This window comes from Protopterus annectens, chromosome 13.part0 (assembly GCF_019279795.1).
Source record: "Protopterus annectens isolate FY-2018-M chromosome 13.part0, PAN1.0, whole genome shotgun sequence".
NCBI classification, from domain to species: domain Eukaryota; kingdom Metazoa; phylum Chordata; order Ceratodontiformes; family Protopteridae; genus Protopterus; species Protopterus annectens.
The window spans coordinates 431,576,232-431,599,362 of record NC_056747.1 but is presented as its reverse complement, the minus strand read 5'-3'; positions in this window follow the sequence as shown (position 1 = coordinate 431,599,362).

Genomic DNA, 23,131 nt, shown 5'->3' with positions numbered 1-23,131 from the left:
TGAACTTTATGGTCAGGTGAAAAAAGCAAATTTGAAAATGTCCTGCACCAATGAAAGGAAAGTTATCTTTGAAAAAAAAAAAGACAAACAATGAAAGCAAAAAGACAAAAAAGAAATGAATATTCCTGGACTAGCCTGGTAACTGTAAAGCTGCAATATTCCATGGCTTCTTTCCTTTTTCTGGGACTCCTTTCTTCTCGTTTGCCATTACTCATCATTTATGCGCAATGCATTCGCATTGCTGTTGCTTTTGCTAGGATGGGGTACTCAGAATGACAGACTTTTCATCTTTATTCTGCAGACTTTCATAAGCCTTTAGAAGGTGAACATATTAACTCTACTGGAGCAGAGTACGTTTAGATCAATTTTCTTACACGGATGTTAATTTTTTAAAGAAGTTATTTGTGTTTTAAGTATTAGACATTACACATAACTTGTCTGTTAGATTAGATACTCTATACATTTTTAAAAGCTATCACAGGTGTTACATAATTTGGCACCAGCTAATGCCATTAGAAGGATATAGTGTAGTCAGTAATATAGACACTAGTAGATAACATACTGTACACTTAAATACTGTTGAACTGTGTTAGGTCAACAAAGTATAAATAAATAAACAATAACACTTATGAAAAAGAGCAGACAAAAGTTTTCTGCATCTCTTGCCAAATTTCCATAGTAAGAATGAATACCATCTTGCATCACCCCTGAAAAGCTGCTATTGGCCTAGTGAAACTAGCACAGTCAAAGTCTAAACAAAGATTCTCAGTGAATGGAGCTGAGTGAACGACACATTTGATTGGATTTATTTATTTGCTATCCAGAGTAAGTAAGGATAAGCTCTATATATATATATATATATATATATATATATATATATATATATATTTATAGGAGCCATTTATAATCTCGAAATACTGAAATGTCGAATTTCAGTATCTCGAGACTATAAACCCGTATGTTTAAAATAGCGAAAGTTCATAATCGCGAAGCTATGTGATTGCGTGTTTATGGTGCGCGGTGCTGTGAGTGGATCTAGGTGTTTTGTCAGGTAAGTGAGTGTTTTGTAAGGGATTTGAGTGGGGATTAGAGTGTGTTTGAGTGTGTTGACATGTTTGATGTGTGTGTGAGGGACTGGAGAATGTGAGTGTGTGATTTGTTCGGTGTTTTGAATTTCAAGGTTTTGGGCTCAGTGTTTTGTGGATTCTGTTTCATAGTTTTGAAATACTGAAATTCAATGTTTCAGTATTTTGAGATTATGAAGTGAATCCATATATATATATATATATATATATATATATATATATATACACACACACACACACACACACACACACACACATGAACAATTTAGTGTTCCATAAGTGCCCTTGGAAAACCCTTCCAGACATAACCCAGGCAGTACTAGGAAGCTATGACTAAACTCTACATCCTGCACAGTGATGTGTGTGGTTCTTTGGTCTCACACCCCTTCTCTTTATATGTATTTATTCCATGATTGTACAACAGTGGGAAAAAAAACTGCTAATAAGGATAATACACAGTTTGCACAAGTGCAGTCTTGCAGAAGATCAAATATCGATTTAAAACTTTCTTTGAGATGAAGATGGGATTCATTTGACTCATGTACTTTTGCAGGTAGTCTCCATTTGACTACTCATAAATCTCCCTGGTTAAAATGTATATGCTGGTACTTGTATCAGGGGGTATTTTTGACAGAACCAACAGCAGAGAAATTAAGATGGAGGCATGCCAAAAGAGGTGGGAAGGGGAGGTAGGTAAATTGGATATGGGATAGATAAAGGATGCTATAGGAGGTTGATGATAGAAAATAAAAGGGTAGAAGGTGGAGCTATTACTTTTGGTATAGATACAAGGACAAATGTACATGGCATGAGGAAGAGTGTTATGACAAGGAGTTAAAAGAAAAGCAAGCAGTGAGCCAATTGGATAAATGAAAACTGTGGAGCTGGTTCAACAATACTACTACTAATAGTTAGGGATGCAATATGACAATGGATATAATGTAGAAGTACAAATATGAATCAGTAGAACAGAAGCAGCATAACAGGAAGTAAAGTAAGCCAAAGGTTTAAAAAAGTAATATTAGATACTGAACATTGCTAAGATGGTAGTACGGTGGAAAGAAGTGTTAAGGAAGGTGTGTTAAACGATACTGTGATGAAGCAAGGGGGAGGGTGGCTAAGTCAGCAGTTATAAAAACAGGTATTTTATGTATATTTATGAAATGACAGTTAAAGAAATGGAATATTTGATTGTAAAAACTGGGCAATGATGACTTTTATTCTGAGAATTAGAGAGTGCATACCTCTCAACTGTACAGACTTTTGCAGAATGTCCAGATTATTGCCTCATACGTTTGGTCCATTTTTCATAAAACTGTAGTTTTCTAGAAAATCATTGGCAAATCATTAAAGATTTAATTCAGAAAAATAATGACAGACATTGAGTTTCAGACTTCATACCTTTCAGAACATTTATGCTATTGCAAAAGCTGTTATTCGATTTACTTTCTAAGTTTATAAGACCACTATTTAAAAATTGTCCATATTTTGGGGCCTTTAACCCCCCCCCCTATTATTTATGACTTTGTCCACATTTCTTACTCTAAGAGGTTGAGAGGTATGACAAAGAGGAACAATGAAGAATGCACAACAATGGCAATTTCCTGTAAAGATTTTAAGGAATAAAGATCAAATTAGGAAGGTTGGTATGCATGAAAAGGTTAATGGCCTGATGTGGGAGTAGATGGAGATGGTTAATAAAATGATGCAAGATTAGCTGGAGAAGGTTACTGGGCTGTTGCTAGAATAGATGGAGAAGGTTAAGGAACTGACGCTGAAGTAGATGGAGAAGGTTAAGGAACTGATGCTGAAGTAGATGGAGAAGGTTAATAGACTGTTGCTGAAGTAGATGGAGAAGGTTAATGGACTGTTGCTGAAGTAGATGGAGAAGGTTACTGGGCTGTTGCTGAAGTAGATGGAGAAGGTTAATAGACTGTTGCTGAAGTAGATGGAGAAGGTTACTGGGCTGTTGCTAGAATAGATGGAGAAGGTTAAGGGACTGATGCTGAAGTAGATGGAGGAGGTTAATGGACTGATGCTGAAGTAGATGGAGGAGATTAATGGACTGATGCTGAATTAGATGGAGGAGATTAATGGACTGTTGCTGAAGTAGATGGTTACTAGGCTGTTGCTAGAATAGATGGAGAAGGTTAATGGACTGATGCTGAAGTAGATGGAGAAGGTTACTGGGCTGTTACTGAAGTAGATGGAGAAGGTTACTGGGCTGTTGCTAGAATAGATGGAGAAGGTTAAGGGACTGATGCTGAAGTAGATGGAGAAGGTTAAGGGACTGATGCTGAAGTAGATGGAGAAGGTTAAGGGACTGATGCTGAAGTAGCTGAAGGTTATTGGACTGTTGCTGACATAGATGGAGAAGGTTACTGGACTGTTGCTAGAATAGATGGAGAAGGTTAAGGGACTGATGCTGAAGTAGATGGAGGAGGTTACTGGACAGATGCTGAAGTAGATGGAGAAGACTACTGGACAGATGCCAGAGTAGATGGACAAGTATTTCTTATGAACAATAAGATGAAGGTTATAGGTTCATAGGTAGGTACTAGGCTATAGGCCCTAGGGCCTATATAAGCCGATCCAAAAAGGTACCCTGGCTTTCGACACCAAGAAAATTATTTTCCTGTGCCCTTGTCGAGCAGAGCCACAGCGGTGATCCCCGAGATGAATTTCCCATCCAATCAAGATTTTTCTTGAAGAGTGCTAATGAGGAACTTTGTTTGATACAGACAGGTAGTTTGTTCCAGAGTATAGGAAGTCTCTGGGACAGGAATCTATCCCTCCAGCATGTTCTGTTTATTGTGGTGACAAGGTTTATGTCCCTAGAGCATATAGCTTGGACGGATTAGGATTTCTTTAAGTGGAGCATGCTCAACAGCTCTGGGTTTGACATAGCTTAGCATGTTAGGCAGAGATTGCCTCCGAGTTGGCGATATGCAATGGAGTAAAACTGGAGTTTTTGTGAGACGGTCTGCATACGGCATCTGTTTGAGGCCAGTAATCCTCTTTGTGAGGTATTTCTGCAGCCTTTGCAATTGTTTTAGATGTCTTGTGAGGTACATACCAAAAGGGGCATTCTATTCCATAATGGGTCTACTGAGTGACCTCTTTTTCCTGGATGAGAAACCTTTTGTGATGAGGTGTGCCACACAGGATTTCCTGACTACTGTGGTAATGTGATTATCAAAGGAGAGACTACTGTCCACCTGTGTCCCAAGGTCTCATCACACTAAGTGTTAAGTAGACTACTGCCTATGTGGTAGTTCATGGGTACAGAGTTTTTACCAAAGGGGATGACAATGCACTTTTTGGCATTGAGCTTTAAGCCATGGCTTTGACACCAGGCATCTCTCAGCGAGGCCTTTATGTAGGATGTCCACATCATTAGGAGTTTTGATTATGGCTCCTAGTTTGCAGTCATCTGTGAACTTCGTTAGCCAAAGACCTTCTGTGTTAGCCTGTACTTCAGAGAAGTAGATACCAAACAGTAAAGAACTGAACACTGTGGTACTCCACTTGTCACTGGTTTGAAGTCAGATTTGGAGTCTGCTACTTTCACAGTGTGGGTTCTGTCAGTGAGCCAGTTGGCAGCTCATCTTGTGACATAGGTATTTATACCTAGTTTAGTGAGTTTATATATAATTCCAGAGTGGGAGATGGTGTCGAAAGCCTTGGCGAGATCTAGATAGGCTGCGAGAACCACCTTACCCTCGTCTACGGCTTTGGTGACTGCTTCAAAGAAGCCCATCAGGTTTAGGAGACATGATCTGCCTTTTACAAACCCAAACTTGGTGGGGTCCAGAGTTTGGAGATTACCAATGTCTTTGTTTATAAGTTTCATGATGATACATTCATACTGCAGACCAGGCTCGTCAGGCTAATGGGGCGGTAGTTCCCAGGGTCCATGGTGGCTCCCCCTTTGTGAAGTGGGATAACCATCACAGTGCGCCATTCAGTGGGCACAAAGCCTGAGGTGAGGCTATGATTGAATATGGTACTTAGGTGGGGTGCAAGTTCGTTGTGTAGTTTGTGTAGAATGCAGCCTGGGATGTTGTCAGGTCCTATGGATGCTATGTTCTTGGCTTTGGAAAGTGTGTTTTTTACCTGTGCAGCCGTGATTACAGGAACATTGCATTCCTCCAGTATAGAGATGGGCCCTTTAGGGGGTGAGAGAGGGGTAAAGTTAGCACTGAACCTGTCTGCCAGGATGTTGGCAATATCAGTTAGTTCTGTATATTTAGTGCCATTGTGTTGTAACTCAGAGCAGATCTGAGTCTTGCCATTGAGATTCTTGACAGCTATAGAATACTTTGTGGTCGTCTTTAGAATCAGTGGAGATTTTGTTTTCGCAACGCATTTGGAGGATTTTATGAAGGATCTCAGCTTCTTACTGAGGCTGACCATGGAGTTCCTCCAATCATGGGATTTTACTCTTTTTTTGCAACGTTCTTTCTTTCTTCTGTTGTAGAGTTTGTTTAATGCAGGGGACTCCCAGACTGGATTCCTTTTTTGGAGGATAGCATCCTGGTTCTGTTAGGGATAGCACGATCCATTCACTTGTGCAAGTGCTTTTAATGTCCCAGTCAGTACTTTAATAATTTCACTGAATACCACAGGAATTTATTCACTGTACTCAGGACCAATATTAGCATTAGCATAATGAAAATAGATAAGTGAAGTGGAGTTATACATATCAATGACTATGACACAGATATGTTGTCACTTCTTATGAACACATTTCTGATCAGATCACAAAAAGTGAAGGATCCAGTTTTGGATGAATTACTGTTAAAAGAGTTTATATTTTCAAACTGATGTAATTTCAGGCTTCAGACATCTGATCTTGGACATGCTTTTAGGGTGCCTAAAATCCATGAGGATATGGACAAAGCTCTGCTGCATGCGACAGTGGCAGCAGCAGGTTCACAGACTGAAACTGAATTGTGGTCATTTATAATGAGAACTATAAGACATTCACAGTCCAATTATGGATTTTATTAGAGAAACAATAGAATGCACTTATTAGATGAGTGATGGTATTCTGGCAATATATGTGCAAGGTCTTTATTCTGTCATACCACATATGTGGGGCAAGGATTTTCCGATGTGTTACTGCTCAGTGGAGATAGTACTGCATCTCAAATGAATGTGTTAAGGAGCATCACCACAAACCAATTATTATTTTGTGCGTGAAAACACTTTCAGGAAGCAGAATGGTGCTTCAATAGCTGTCGTAGCATCCAGTTTTGTAAATCTGATTATGAAATTTTGAGTGGACAGCACAATCTTCCAGTGCCTTCCAGTATGTCAAGAAATGTTACCTTTTCATTGATGACATTTTCGTTATCGCAGAAAATCCCATCGTTGTTTACAGCTGGGAGTGGAGATGATCATAATGGTAGTGAGGTAAGGGGATATTTGTACTTTGAGTTAGAAAGCAATTTTATGGCAGAAGTAGGAGCACCCATCAGACTGACTGGAGAGATATACCTGTGATACATAAAAGCAGAAAATAAATAACATGCTCTCTTGTTAAGTACTGTCAGGACTTTGGGGAACATGAGCTGAAGGTGAGTGATGTAAGTACTGTGGTCATTGAAGATACAGTGATAGCCAGTGTATGGGTATACTCTTGTCACACTGTAGGAACAGTGTTAGTAAGTGTGGAGGATACGTACCTGCATGAGAAAGAAAGGGGGTCTTCTGGAGAGGCTGGTTTTAGTAAAATGAAGTGGTAAAAAAAAATGAGAGAGGCAGTTGTTTAATTCTAAGAATCCTCGATAATTAAACATCAGACACATGCTGAGAATTTATTTATTTATTTAACATTTGTTTACCGGGAAAGTCTGACTGGACACAGGTCCTTTTTCAGTGGAGGCCCAGGGAGAAAAGCTCCAGTTAAGCAAAATTACAAGTTTGAGTACAGGTAGTATAAGATTTACACAAAAACAAAGTTTATATACACTGCAAAAAAAAAAGGCTTGTTTGCAAGCAAGCTCAAAGTGTCAAATATAAAACTTACAAAAAGATAAATATAAAATGTCTTAGATAAAAATGTGTACCACAGACATCACAGTAGGAGTATGTACATTATATATATATATATATATATATATATATAATGTGTGTGTAGACAAGTCATTTTTCATGCTTGAGAAGAAACAGAGACTCCTGAGAGAAGAAGAGTACATATGTCTCAGTTAGGATTTACTGGGAGGGGTGGGCAATGAGATACAAAGTTAGAGATGTAGAGTTGAGCAGTTAGAGGTCTATCCAGGGCAGTTATAAGAACAGCTTTCTTCAAAAAATTAAAATTACAACTATCCCAAGGGTTTCAATTTACCTCTGTATTTTAGATTATGTGGGAGTCAAGTATATTGTATAAAAAGTAATCTAATATGTACAGCTATTGTAGTTGGAGGTGAAACATTAGTTAAGAAACTGACCAGCAAAAGTACTACTAAACTATACTGTTCAAGATAATTGTTACAATATTAATTGACCTTAAGAGATGGACAAACCTATTTTGAACACAGATGGAGACAGACAAAAAATAACACTTTTATTTCCAGGGAGAGGATTATAATACATTTCTTGTGCCAGTACCTTTTTATGGTAATGCTGCCACCAGCTAGAGTAATGCATCACACCAGTCATGATTACTCCCTACTTTTAAAAAGAACAAATCATATTTAATCATTTATTAGCATTTACTAAATAAGTCACTCTCCAACAGTTAGTTTGCCAATACCTTATATGTACTAATAAACTATTAACATACACTTTTAGACCTGAATAACAACATTTCACTTGATAAAAAGTAGGGATTAGATTAAAAAAAGAATGCAAACAAGTAAAGCTTAGCATAGAGAATAATAAAAAGTTTCAAAGATGTAGATGACAATAGAAGAACACTACAGCTAAATGAGCCTACTACTTTCAGTGACAGCATGTTAGTTTACTCCAAGTCTCCCTTTTTTTCTTTGATCATTTGGCAGCTATAAGTGACAGACAGGCAAGATATAAAAGTTTCAGCTCATTAAGTATGGAAAAGAAGGTTGAATTCTTGTTCATCTGCTGTCCATATAAGGATCCTTCACTAACTCCAGGCTTCTTTAAAGACTGTCAAGTCCTGACAAAGAAAAAAGTACAATAGTCCTAGCTCAGCATTTTCTGCAAGTTGGAAGTGCTCATGACCTTTGTCCCCTATGCTTATTCCTAAAATTCAGCACATACTTCACAAAAGATCTACAATCACACATGCCTTCCTGTTATCATGAATTAAATCTATGGGCCCTTTTCCCATGGCATTACTATATTGTAACTATGCTTAACTGTGGATTCAGGTACCACCACTCTGCATGCATAAAGAAGACAGGGCAGGTGCTCACAACAACTGCAGATTATACACCTTTTTGTATTTTACTACACTGATGCACTTGGACTAAAAATCAGCTGCAAGTGTTTATGCAGTCCACAACAATTACGGTAAAGCCATAGATCAATGTGCGATTTTTGATTATATAATTGTATGCAGTGCATTTCCTTTCCAGTAATAAGCAATACACTACAAACAGCCACAATCACTTGCTAAATCAGACTCTCAGCAACTTATGCAGAATACAGCTAGCATTTTCCAATAAATCTGAAAAAGTTAGAGGATCACAATTAGGTCTCAGATCACAATTACTTATGATGTGTATGAGAAATGAATTCCAAGAAATTCACCTTAAGAATGAATTACTTGACATCAGATTCAAGAATACACAATTATAATCAGAGACCCAACTGTAATGTTTCATAATCTATGTGGATTTTTAGCTGTCCATGTGTGATACTGCCATTTTAAAAAATGTGTGGCAGCACAAGGTAAATGGCAGCTTTTAAACCTGCAAGTTGATTGGAGGTGCACAGGTCTTCTGATTGCTTGTGGCAGAGCAAATTGTTCTAAAAGTTTTTAAAGCTGCTAGGTGGATTCTGATGGTCTTTACATATGACTATCATCTGTGTGGCAATGAAATGTGTAACAGTTTTCAAAGCTGACAATTTTTTTTTATTCCCTTACAGCATAAATGTCACAATGATTGCAGTCTGTGAAGCAGTGTAAAGTTCATATCCTTTTACAACAAAAAGATTCACTATTATGAATCTGGCTATAGCAACCTTGTATGGCAACAAGACAACAGAGGCACTTTGTCGATTGAAATAGTATGTTAAACAATAGTTCAGTGCACCAACTTTTTTTCAGGATATAACAAAAAATAACACAGACTCTGTGGTCTCTCATACCAGTTTAGGTTTAATCCCAAAGTAATTAGATTCCTTCTGGTTGAATTCTTCCACATTGTGTTTTCAGAATGTCTTAGACGTCATAAGCTTCTCTGTCTACTTTATTGAAAGTACAGTTGTGCAAGATCTTACTATGACAGTAGATATCTTACTTCTCACTTTTACAGTATTCTTTACACTTGGGATATATTGCAGAAGATGGCCTAATGTCTGGTAAGCATACCAAAACCTATACACCTTTCCATAGTAGTATATCAGATAAATATCCTACGCAAAAGGCATAAGGTATATATGTGATGCACAGACACCCAATCCACAGAAAGGAAGTGTCCCAGGAAAAGTAGAGCAACCCCAAAGTAAAAGAAATAGGAGATAAAAATGTAAGAGGAAACCCAGGAGCCAGCAGAAGGGCAACAGAAAAATAAAAAATGGGGCAAGAGTAAGGGACTGAAAACTGCAACAGTGAGAACTAGCGTATCTTTTATGGTATGATCTTAGACAACTGTACTATGGCTTCCTAATCACCGTTGCAGTATTCCTTATACTTCATAGAGTACAAAAGCTACGGAAATAAATGGGAGATAGAAGGCAGAGAAGAACCCTCCACAAACTCAAAGCATTGGACTGGCAAATCCTGACACTGGAAATTACATCCAGCTTATAATGTTTGTTAAAAGTGCAAACAGAAGACCAAGTATCAGCTTCTAGGATGGTTCTAGTATCCAGACCCTTGGAAAAAGCATCAGAAGAGGAAATCTACGTGCATTGAAGAGAATTAAAAAGAGAAATGGCTTTAGATGTTCAGGAGGGGATGCTTTGCTTACACACTGCCATAACCAATTTCCTGACATGAAAGGAAACAAAACGTTGCTCACGATTTTCTGATACCTTTTGTCTTATCTAAGTAATGTCTCAGCTATCTATGTAAATCCAAAGTGTGCAGTACGTTCTCACGAACAAACTGTGAGGAAGGAAAAAAAGGAAAGATGAATACACTCATTCAAGGACAAATCATAAACCACATTGGGCATAAAAGAAAGTTTAGTGCAGAGAGACACCTTGTCCTTGTGAAAAACTAAAAAAGAGTTACCGACCAAGAGGGGTTGAAGTTCGGAAATGTATTTGGTAGAAGTTAAGAGCCACCAGCAACACAGTACTCCAAGTACATTGCTGCAGGGAAAAAGAAACTGCAGGCTCCAAAGGGGACTGAGTCAATTTTTAAGAACAAAATTAAGGCCCCAAGATGGAGGAATAGGCTTTCTAGGAGGCCTAATATGAAAGACACCTTTCAGGAATTGTTTGACTTCAAAACTAGAAACTAAAGGTGAATTCAAAGGCAGAGAGCTACACATGACTGAAATTTGCTTTAAAAGAAAAACATGCCAGACCAGTATTGATCAATTCACACAAATAAGGCTGGCCCATAGGGGCCCCTACAGAAAAAGGATCCTGGCTATGCTTCAGACAGCAAAGATAATCTCCTCCATTTATCCACACAGGACATTCTAATAGTGGGTTTTCTTACCTCCTGCAAAACCCAAAGCATGTCCTCAGAAAAGTGATACCTAAAAAGGAATCAAAACCCTATCATCCCAAGTGTCGGATGAAGTGTGGACAAGTGAGGTTGAATGCGAGACTCTGTCTTGTTTGAGAAGATCCATCTGGTAAAGTAACTTGTAATGATTGCCTCTGACCAGGTGAGGGAGAAGGGTAACCCGTACTGGGCCAAAAGAGACTCACCACAAGATTCTGGGCGTGTCCTGCATAATCCTGAGCAGGATGTTGGAGAGTAGAGGAAGAGGGAGATGGGCCTACAGGAACATCCTCTTCCAAGGGAAAGACGTTGATTTTGCAAGCCAGTGGACTTAAACTCCATAACAGAACAAAGATAGCTGTATTTTCAAAGGGGCGACAAAAAGATCCATTTCTGGAGTACCCCACTGACAATGTCTAGAAACACCTCCCTGTGAAGCATCCATTCCTGAAGATCTACTTGGAGTCTGTCACTAGAATGTGCTCTGAAGAAAACACCTGAAGAACCAAGTGATGGCGGATGACAAACTTCCAAGCCTGAAGGGCCATCCTGCAAGGAAGATAAGACTTGTGCCCCTCCTCCCTCGCTTATTGATGAACCACATGATTGTGGTATTGTGTGTAAAAACCTTTAGAGGATCTGGGAGTGAAAGGCCTGCAGAGCTAGGATTTGAGCCCTCATATCTTTGATACTGATAATGATCATCCTTGATTGGAAGCATCCAAGCAGAGCTGCTGAGTTGGAAGAGGAACATAAAAAGGCAGCCCAAGAATTAGAGAGATCTGATGAATCTAGCAACAGAGTTTGAGTTTGAGACAGGGTAAAATGGACTGTAAACTCCAGAAGGTGGCACTGTTAGGGGCAGTGTTTAGATAACACTGACATTTCCTAATGTGTAATTTGGCAAAATGAACAGTGTGAATGGTGGATAACATGAACCCTAAGGGCTCAAAAAAATTCCTTTGCAGGATGAACTGCAATAGGAAGAAGAGACTGAAAATAAGATGTCAGGGCAAGGACCTTAGAAAGTGGAAGAGAATCCAACACTGGGAGGGAATGAATCCTACAACCCAAAACACTTGTTCATGAGAGGGAGTCACCACTGACTTTTTGAGATTGAGTTTGAACCTCTCACTCTGCAGGAGCAGCACAGTGAAGTGTAGATTCTGATTCTGAATCATGAGTAGTTGAGATGAGGTTTGAATCGGAAAGTCATTCAGATAAAGGGAATCATTGGATTCCTTAAAGTCTGCAAAAAGCTACCACTGGGGCCAGAAATTTGGTAGATACCCTTGGAGCTCTAGAAAGACCAAACGGCAAAGCAGAGAACTGACAGTGAGAGGAAGAAACAGAAAAACACAAATACTTCCTCTAAAGAGGATGAATAGAAATATGAAGGTAAGTGTACTTCAAATCTAGGGAGATTAGAAAAGCCTGGGGAAGCAAATGAAGGAAGACAGTCTGAAGAGGCAACACCCTGAAGGGAGGAACCTAGAGAAAGTTATTGAGATAAGATAGGTCTAGAATGGGCCTCCACGAAGACTCCTTTCTGGGAACCAGAAACATTCTGGAATAAAAACTTATTCCCTGCTGAGCAAAGGGAACAGGTTGTATGTTTCCCTATTCCACCTGACCCTATACGGTTAGAGGAAAATGTTGAAGATGCCAAGGAGGAGGTTGAAGCTGACCAGACTTCCAAGCCATGAAATAACCATTTTGGAAGATGGAAAGCACTGATGTGTCTGTGGTTATCTGTTACCAAATTGGGAAGGAAAGGCTTAGCCTGAAAGGCAGAGGAATCTGGTTGAGGCCTACAGCAGGTTGGATGGCAGACAGTGGCAGATTTATCAGGAAGAAGTTGATTTTGGCTCCTCAAACTTCGAGCAGATTTATCCTGTAAAATCTGTTTAGAAGCCCTTTTACCTCTAGCTGATTATCTGGGCTGTCTATGGACAAAAGAAGGTACTGAAGGATAGTTCCTCAAACTTAGGTACACAAGAAACAAACATTTGTTTGAGGCTTTGCATAATCTTGCCCTTATCCTGCAAGTGCCAAAAATAATCTGGTTATCTAAGGGACAATCTAAAAGTTTGGCCTTAATGTCTTCAGGGAAAGCCTGCAATTAAAACCAGGAATATCCTCTAATGACAGAACCATACACAGCTGCCCTAGAGGATGCATCAGCTGCATTTAATGGAATGGTGAGCTATGTGAGATGTACAGCTCAGTAGAGAGTGAGAGCAGAAGTCTCACTGTCTGAATCAAACAAGTCAGACCCCCCCCCAACTAAGCTAGAACTCAGTCATATCTAGTCATGTCAGTCTGATAATTAATGGCCCTAAAAGCCAAGGTAGCAGAAGTATACACTTTTTCCCCTCCACCTCTCCATAGCATGGCTGTCCTTGTCAGAAGGGAGAAGCTTGGAAAAGGAAAGTAGTTTGCATGGCTTATCTGTGGATATGGAAACCACAGCATGATCAGATGTTGTTGTGTCTTTCGGCTTTTCCCGGTTAGGGGTCGCCACAGCGGAACGCCGGTCCGCTAATGATTGGCAGTAGATTTTTACATGCGGAGTTGCCAGCCCTGATGCACAACCTTCAATGAAGGTATGCCCATTCATGCATGTCTCCAGACAGAAGATGCTCTAGCTGAGAATCAAACGGGACAACGTCTTACTGTCAGGTGACAGCACTACCGCAGCACCACCACCGCAGATGATGGGCTTTTATACAGATATTTATTAACCTCGGGTACTTTATAAAATCTGTGTGGCTTCTTAAGGGCTGAAGGTTGAGAGGCATGAGATGATGTTGTAAATGGAGCCAACAAGGCAGCTAAGATTGGGGGGGGGGACTACAGATGGTCTGAGTGAGTCCATTTGCAAAAGTTCATAATACCCCTTTTAAACATCTGATGCTTGTGAACAAACTCATTTAAAGTGTTCCATCATATGAACCACTGTATCCCCACAGGATAATTCTTCAAAAAGAGACTCAGGGGATAGAGAGTCCTCTTCCTCAGAGCTTAAAGCCAAAGGGGAGTATATTTCAGAGGAATAGGCTAAAGAGTCTTCAACAGAGTCCAACTCCTTATCAGTAGTAGTACAATCCCTTGTTCTCTTAGATGTGATAGACAACCAAGGGGCAACAGCCGCAGGGACAGACAAACCCTGTGGTCATTTCAGAGCCATTAGAGCATTAAACAGCCCTTGAGTAAAATCCAGACATTCTTTGTGAGGATCCTTAGCCACATGTTTGGCTTTCTGTTTCTTATGTACAGGAACATCTGCCATGACAAATCTAGAAGGGTTAGAGCCCTGTCTAGATTCAATAAGGGTACCAGGCACCACTTTTGATGAGTCTCCTTAGACTCTTCAGATACACTCAACCATGGCTTTCCCTGAATGTCTGTACCAGATGAATGCACAGTAGACATGCAAGTAGGAAGTTCCATGTTGGCCTTTAACTGGGTTGCGGCAGACAGATCTGGTGTCATCAACAGCCAGTCTTTGTGTTCTTCATCCAAGCTGAGAGAGAGGTCTGGTAAAGGCTGGACAGCAGCAGATTCCATACCTGCTCTTTTAGCTTTTTTCTTAAGACATAGCAGAACTTTGAGGCAGGGGATTCAGCCATGGTACCCTCAGTCAGATTTTAATTTTCATGCTAAACAGAGTGGGAAGAGAAGTGACTGTAGAATGTCCTAGGGCAAAAGCCCAACAGATATCAAACTAACTATGGCTGTGCTTTGCATCCAAACAAAAAAAAGCACTTCTCCTGTCTGTCTCTATGGGGATTCTGCCTCCTAATCTCATATTTGCCATCCTGGATGGAAGGAACACAAACTATGAGGAGGAAAAGAAAAAGGAACGGCCCCAGTGGGGCACTTATTTGTATTAGGCTTTGTAGAAGAACAAACTTGGTGAATGGCATACAGAATAAATTCAGAAATAGTGTTCCGACTGGCAGCAAAGGCATTCTAAGGATTAGGTGTCCATATGTCATGTATGTACCTTACAGCTTGCATGCCGATCGTGCATATGACTCCAGGAAGGTATAAAGCCTTTCATATGGTGGCTGGACATTAGGCTATCCTTGGTAGGATATCCCAGGTATAAAGAATACTGCCACAGTGATACGAAAGGACATCTGCCATTTCAGTCTCAACCTCTCCCTGCAGTGAAAGGCTAACTTCTCGGATATCGAGAGACACAGCCCTCTGTTTTATACATTAAACTGCTTAGGCAACAGCTTGTAACCTGCACTGTTCAAAACAAACTTTCCACTTAATACAGACACATTTTCTGTACAGCAAAGCTTGCAAGCTTAAACAGAAAACAAAATATTAATACATAGTATAATACTAGTTAAATAATAATTTATACATCAGTTTTGATATATCCTAATGCAAAATTTGTCACCAAGTTACAATGACGCTGTCCTGTACCACGAAACCCTTGGATTCAGGCCCACAACATGGGATGTGCACCTGGAGATGCATTCTGCACAGTGGTGAGTCAAGCCTGACTGATGTTTGCCACTGAACTTGAAAGGTTGTAATGAAAACCACCATCAATAAGGCTCAGTATTCTCATCTTGTTGCTTGTGAGGCGACAAGGGAGGTGGCAGCACTTTTGAGCAATGTAGGGCCCCCTTCAAGAAGATAATGCTTTAGTGATGAAAATAGCCACTTCATTGTCAGACATTTCCTATTGATAGTGGAATATTTCCTCTCTTCTCTTGACTACATCGCAACTTAAAATGCATATAGCATGTTTTCTGGTAATCATTTGAACTGCATATATATGACATGGGGGTTCAGGACTCCACCCATTAATCTTTGAACATTCACAGCAGCAACATGTAGCCTCAAAAAGGAGAGCAAATTGGATTAACTTCTCTGGGGTTGAAGACTTGTCCTGGCTCTGGCTTCAGCTGGTAGGGGAATTGCCATTACCCCTTTGTCATAGCTGATGTGCTTCAAAATCGTGTTTTCCCCATCCTCTCATTGGGTAGCTGTTGAAATGTAATTTATGTTCTCACCATCATTACAGAACCTTGTTGCTCCATCAGGCTTTGGGGATAATAACATGGGCTGTTCCACTGATGTTTTGACACCTGTAATATCTCAGATAATGGTTAAAATGCTTAACTACTATTTTCATTTTAATTGATAAACTACTTAATTTCTTGTACTTTTAAGTATGTTATTAATGTGCATCTTTATGATTTTCATGTAGCTTTTCTACCTGGGAGTCTGTTAAACAGGGATTTCATGCCCAGTCAGACTTTGCCAGTTCAAAAATGCAATAAACAAACATATAAATAAAAATGAATATGATTATAAAAGAACTAAGAACGAACAGGGAAGTTTATCTGTGAATGATCAACAGCTGGAAAATTAAGTTAACTGAGTATTTAATATAAAGAACAAAGTTCAGAGAGTCATAATAAAGGTAAAAACAAGTAATGGCAAATAACTTTTAGAATATGTAAGGATAAAAAGGAATACAGGAGAAAAGAAGTTATGCTGGAAGGATAAACAACTTTGTGGGGTGGAAGACTGAAGGAACGAAACATGTTCAATACATTTTGCAAATTTTATTTAAAAAGGGATTGGTGGAGGACTGGAAATGAGAAAGACTATGCCTGAAGAGTAGCTGTAGAGCAATGACGTGACTGAGGCGCGGGAGGCGGACAGCGAGGGCAGTAGAATAAAGTAGATAAGGCTTGCAGGGCAAAAGGGTTACCTTCAAGTCTTCTTACAGAGGCAGCTCACACTCTAAAATAAAATATATTGAGTCGTTATGATTAGGAATACTACCACATGTATGGAGAGATGCATCAGGCGTGCTGTAATTAAGAAACAATAATAAAGAGGCAGCATGGTAAGTATTCTAACTTCATCAATAAACCAATTAAAATACTGAAAATTTTATTTTAGGCATTAATTAGTAGATCATTTTCAGCTATTCGTGGATTTTAGTGAACTTTTTTTGACAACTGATGGGCAGCTCAGTATTATGTTATTTACCTGTTGCTTTTCAGTCAGTCATACTGGACTCTTGTGAACTCAAAAATGTTAGCAAACCAAGCCTATCTCTTGACAACTGCTTTTAGTTCTTGCACTTTTACATTCATTATTTCAGCAGTGCTGTATATTCACCTTAACCACTGCCACCCCCTTTCATTTGTCTTGCATATTCCCAAGTATGAGCATCTAGTCTAGTAAGTCTTGTCTTTGCAATATGTGCCTAAATCATTTGGATTTTTGTTTCTATCAGGCTTTCCAGTATTGTCTTATTTAATCTTGCAGTCCATGGAATTCTCAAAAGTTTTTTTTTTTTCAAACATCAGTTTGCTAGTACATTACTTCATTTACAGTCCAACTTCAATATCCATATGTTATTGCTAGCAAAATATAGCTTTGACTATAAGGAACATAGTTGACAATATCCTTTAAAATCTTATCCAGATTTATGACAGCTTTCCTTCCCAAAAGCAATGTCTTGATTTCTTTGCTGTGACCACTATCTGATTCTTCTGCATACAACTGAGGCTAGATGGCTTTTTTTTTTTTTACATTCAGCAACAAGGCAGCTTTTGTGCTTTCTCTTTTCATCTTCATCAGGTTACCAAGTCTTCCCCACTATCAGCCATCACAGTGATATGATCTATTTACCATAGGTTAATATTTCTTTTGGCAATTCATACTCTACCATGCAACATTTGCATTCAGCATAAAACCTAAGTACGGTGACATTATGTAGCCTCCTCATCCTTTCTTTATCGCACATTTTCCAGTTATTACATATTTAGTTCTTACCATTGCTTCTTGTTCTGCACACATTCCTCACGAAGCAAGTGGCGTGATTGAATATCCTCATTTCTCTTTGAACTTGTTGCAGTTTGTTACTATCTAAAAAGGCAGAGGTTTTAGATTAGTCAACAAAGCAGAAGTAAATATTTTTCTAAAACTGCCCTGCTTTCTTCATTATCCAGAGAAATTTGGCAATTTCACCTTTGGTGCCTCTGCCTCTTCTAAAACCAGCTTCTACATCTGGGTGCTCTCAAGCCATATATTGTCTAGAATACATGATCTCAAGCATTACCTGACTGAATCAAGTGCAACTGTTTGATAATTTCAGCACTCTTTAGTACTGTTCTTTTTCAGTACTGGCATATAAATTGACCGTTTTTAATCTAACGGCCACTTATATTTTCCAAAGATGATGGTACATTTCACGGAGCATTGTTAATGTCATACGCTTGCAGGATTTTAAGCAATTCAGAAGGAATTCCATTTGTTCCTGGACCCTTGTTCTTAGCAAGATTTTTTTGGGATCCATTACCTTCCCTCTCATTACCAAACTCTTAATCAAAATAAGCAAGCTTAAGCCAGAAGTATTCATAAGCAAGCTGATGACAGAAGTATTAATAACAAAAATTGCAGAATTTCAAAAAATTGTGTAACTCCAACAGTATAATACATATATTTACACAGTGTAAGAAACATGGTTAAACCTATATATTCAGTACAAAGGAATCGTTGTATCTGGTTCCACTACAGTAAAATGGTTCATCATCCAAAAGAGCTACCATCTATTATAGGAATAGACTCTCTGCTACTCACCATACAGTGACTGGTTTCATTAAAAAAATTATAAAGTAGCAAATGTCTCTCAGCAGCACTCAACTGCTATCATGATAAGTGTACATGTGAGCATATAATATTAGGCCATTTTAATGTACTTTGGACCAAAACAACTTAAAGTTATACTGGCTACAGTTTACAATATCTTTTCACAGTCATACTTCCTACCAAGTCACCCCAGTGACTACAACCTACATTTACAATATGGAAGAGCAAGACACCTGGTGCAAAACTGAAAACAGTACAATAAGGAACTGGAAAAATATATACCAAAACATAATATTTCATAAGAACTTTCTAGAATATAATGGGAATGTTTGAACCATATAAGCATCCATGATAATGCTATACAAATCTTCAACCCCACAATTTGTTGGATATGAATGCTCAGAAGTATTATATTAAAAACAAAACTCATTACCATGGACAAGTAATGCTGCAAAAGAATCTATGAAAAAGTGAGACAGGCTAGAGGTCTTATAAAAAAAACTATGAGAGACACCATTACTAGTGAAGGACAGAGACCAAAAATAAGTGCAAAATGCATGTAAGACTAACCAAGCAATACTACACTAACGTTTAAGATATGAAGACAAACCATACGTATTCTAGAGAATTCTCTGACAAAATATTTAGTAACAAAGAGGAAGAAGACAATGCATCCCAAAATACTAAAAATGTTACTGAAAAATATACAAAAAGACAAAAAAAGAAGTTAACAAATCCTCAGCAACCTTCCCTCCCTGACTTAATTCTTTAACCAACTACAAGTAAATTCATAGAGAAGTTAATTTGCAAGCTTAAACATGACTGATTACTAGTCATGGAAAAACTGTTTCTTACTAAATGACATATCTAAACATCCATAACATAATTACAGCTACCCAGCATGGATTCTGTTAATGCCGCAGAATTCAGATTGCACTTGTGAAACTAGTAAATTACAGTGATGCCAATTCCTACAAAATGCATAACACTGCAGCATTACCTTTGTTTTTCTCTAAATAAAGTGAGGTTTATAACCACACCTTTATACTGCTAAACTGGAAGTAACAGACTGCAGCATACCTCTTAGAAAATCACGCAACAACTGCTTGAAAAAATAGGTCACAGGCTATAGGATTTCAGAAATATCCAACATTGTAGGTCTTGAGTATCTATCAGGGTACTATTGCTGTTTACCATATTTAATAATGAAAGCCTCTCTATATGTAAGGTCTAAGATTGTTAACAGTTTGTTGATGATTCTAATATTGTCTACACTCCTACAAATACATTCAGTGCCAGAAGCCAGCTGCAAAATTTAGTCAAAAATGCACTTCACTGATTGCACAGAAGTAAACACTCATTGAGAAGATGATCTTTGCTATGCAGCAAAGAGTTAACTATAGGATAAAACTTCTTACCCACCGAAAATGTAAACTGCATCTCACCACAAATATCTAATTACTATAGACAGGTATCTCACATTTAAGTGATTTAATACTCGCATAATAAAAGACAAACAAGAATCTCGATGCATTAAACAGGATTAACAGATGGCTACCACCAACTACCAAGCTCACTGGAATCAATGCATTCTTTATATCCCAACACCTACATAGAATTATCACCATAAGAAATACTAAAAAAAAAGTTTATACCATACTTTCTACTATATACTACGAAACAGCTAAATTTAATTCCCAGCTTCCACTTCTATAAATTAAACTGGATGCCTTCCAAAAACAAAATCAAATTCATACACTTTATGTATAAACTACTATAGAAACCCTTGCCCAGGACTTGGCTTCTCTCCTGGTACATTACCAATAGGCTTTTATGGTCCTCTGATAAAAGCCTCCAGAATACAAGCAAGACCTTTAGCAACATGGATGACAGAGCACCAAAATTTAACTAAAAAAATGGAACATACCTGCAATCGAACTAAGATCAATTGGAAATATATCCCTCTAAAGTAGATTATGCAAATCATGTATTTGCTTGCTAATACACTGCATCTTGGGTAAAACCTACTTATACTTACCTATAATGTGTCTTGCTTATTTACAGCTCTCTCACAAAACACACAGTACTTACCAGTAACTGTCTCAGCAAACCTTTTGGCCCTAAGATCACTTTTATTTCTTTTTATGCGCAAGTAATCTTGCTACATTTTATTTTCCTCCTGCTGCTGTTCCACATGTAAATATCCATACATGTTGCGCACATTTGCATAGTTACATCTCTGGTTGTAAACACATCATTGTGTATTTTTGTTCAAACTTCCTTAATCCTTTCTGAAATGGGCTTAGCTTAGCAAGGTTACCCAAGTCAACAAAATGTAAATAAAATAAAAACTATTTGAAGATGAAGACATTGTCCAGTCTAATGCAGAGTTTTTGCTGGTGAATTTGTGCATTCTTGTACTTACATTAGTAGCCAAATCATGTGCTTGTTTGGAAGGTAGTAAGGTTCACCTTGCTGAAGCCAGTCTGGATTCATATATCCTAGTATTGCATCATCTGTCTATGTTAGTATCTAGCCCTTGCAATGTGATGCAATGTGTTCATTTTGGGAAGATTTGTAAGGACTCTCTTCTTTCTATTGCAATTTGGGACTAATCAAGGATTTCGTGTAGGATTGCAGTACTACATGATTCCTCATTACTCAGGTCATGTTTAAAGATGTATAGCAATGCTGCATTATTTCACAATCTAAATTAGGGGGTATAAAGTACATTTCTGCAAGCACAATTACACCTACAGAATAGGATTGTACTCAGGGCTAGATTTCTGTAGATCCACTGCAAACACTCTGATACTGTGTCTGCTACTTTTGAGAGAGTATTGTGTGAGCTGTATGACATCTAGTGGGCTGCTGAAACAATTTCTTGAATAGCTTATAGAGGCACTAGGTTAGGTTTGAATGTATATCACCACTGCATAAATTTAAGTCATTTTTGTAGAGAAAGTAATCAAAGCTTTTATTACAAGTATGTTGAGATTATATTTAGGCAGCATTAAGGGTATTTGGGAAACCTTAAAGTGCAATGTGTATCAACTATGTGCAGGGCATAACTGGATTTATGCAAATTATGTAAAAACGGGTGGTGGTGTTAAAAAGGTATTGAAGGTGGATTTTTCTATCATGCTGGTTTGCAGTTGAATATTGGACACTGTTTTGAATTAAGAATACTGAATGTATATTTCCTAAATGAGTGAAAGCAAGTAGGATTGCAAGGCTGTTGTAAGATAGTCCATTTTGTTAATAGTTATTTTGATTTTCATCTCTAATTGGTTATTTTTGTTGGAGAGTGCCCAGATAATGAAATGTCAAGAGATGACCCTAGATGAGCATGTGTCTTAGACTAGTATCAAGCCGTCTTCAAACATACTATGTGCTGTGACAACAATCAAGACCGTGGAATCAGAACAAGGCCTTACACTTACAGTTCCACTAATCCTGTGAAACTAATTCTATCACTGAAAATTGGGAAGGCAATATACACCAAGGTAAATGTGATGCATGTTTTCTTGAATAAAGCAAGTGTTGAAGACACAATGAATGGTGTGTGCAGACTACTACATCAATAGGTACGCTGGCAGCCTAGTGACTTATTATGCCAAATGACTTCTGCTTTGGTTAAACTTTTATGTTGATTCATGTGTTTTCTAGACATACAACATATATTGACAACTGGCCAAGATTAAATGTCATAACTGTGTTTTAACCTAAATATTTTTTTTAAACAGCCTAAAGATATATGCCTTTTTGAAATGGGGTAATGCAGTCCCTATAAACTATTAATACAACCAGTAGCCAAGTTGCAAACACAGCACTCCCTACTTACTCTTGAGCTCACATTCTCTTACAAGCAGTATTTACCTGACACTTACTCTCTATCATGCCTCCAATACTCAAAGCTTATTCCACATACTCCCTAATTTTTACCATTACTATAGCCTCCCTATCCATACCATATTATTATACCTTCTATGAAAATATCACTTTACATGAACAAAACCTTCACCTCCCACAAACTTTACCAACTGCATTTTTCAATATCCTGATTCATAGTAACATTACCTGTTACTCTAACTTTTTACTCCCAAAATACCATAGAATAACTCATATATCTTTCTACTTAAACAAAAAGTACTCTTACAACTCACCAAAATCCCTGAAATTCCTTGTGAATTCCCAGCAAAACCTCCTCCTTCATGGTGATATTCATCCTAATCCTGGTCCCTACACTAATAACAATTGTAATCTTAATAGTATTACATCACCTATAATATCATCATGCACCAAAACACCTAACTCCCTACTAATAGCACAACTCAATATAAGAAGTTTAAATAATAAAATTCATCACCTACACTCTCTTCTTGACTTACATGCATTCGACATACTATGTCTTACTGAAACATGGCTAAAACCCTCTATTCAAGATCAGGAAATCACCCCTCCTGGCTATAATATACTGAGACGCGACCGCATAAATAAGAAAGGTGGAGGCATAGCTATTCTCTACAAATCTAATCTCCAAATCACTCTCTACAATGAACTTCCATCACTT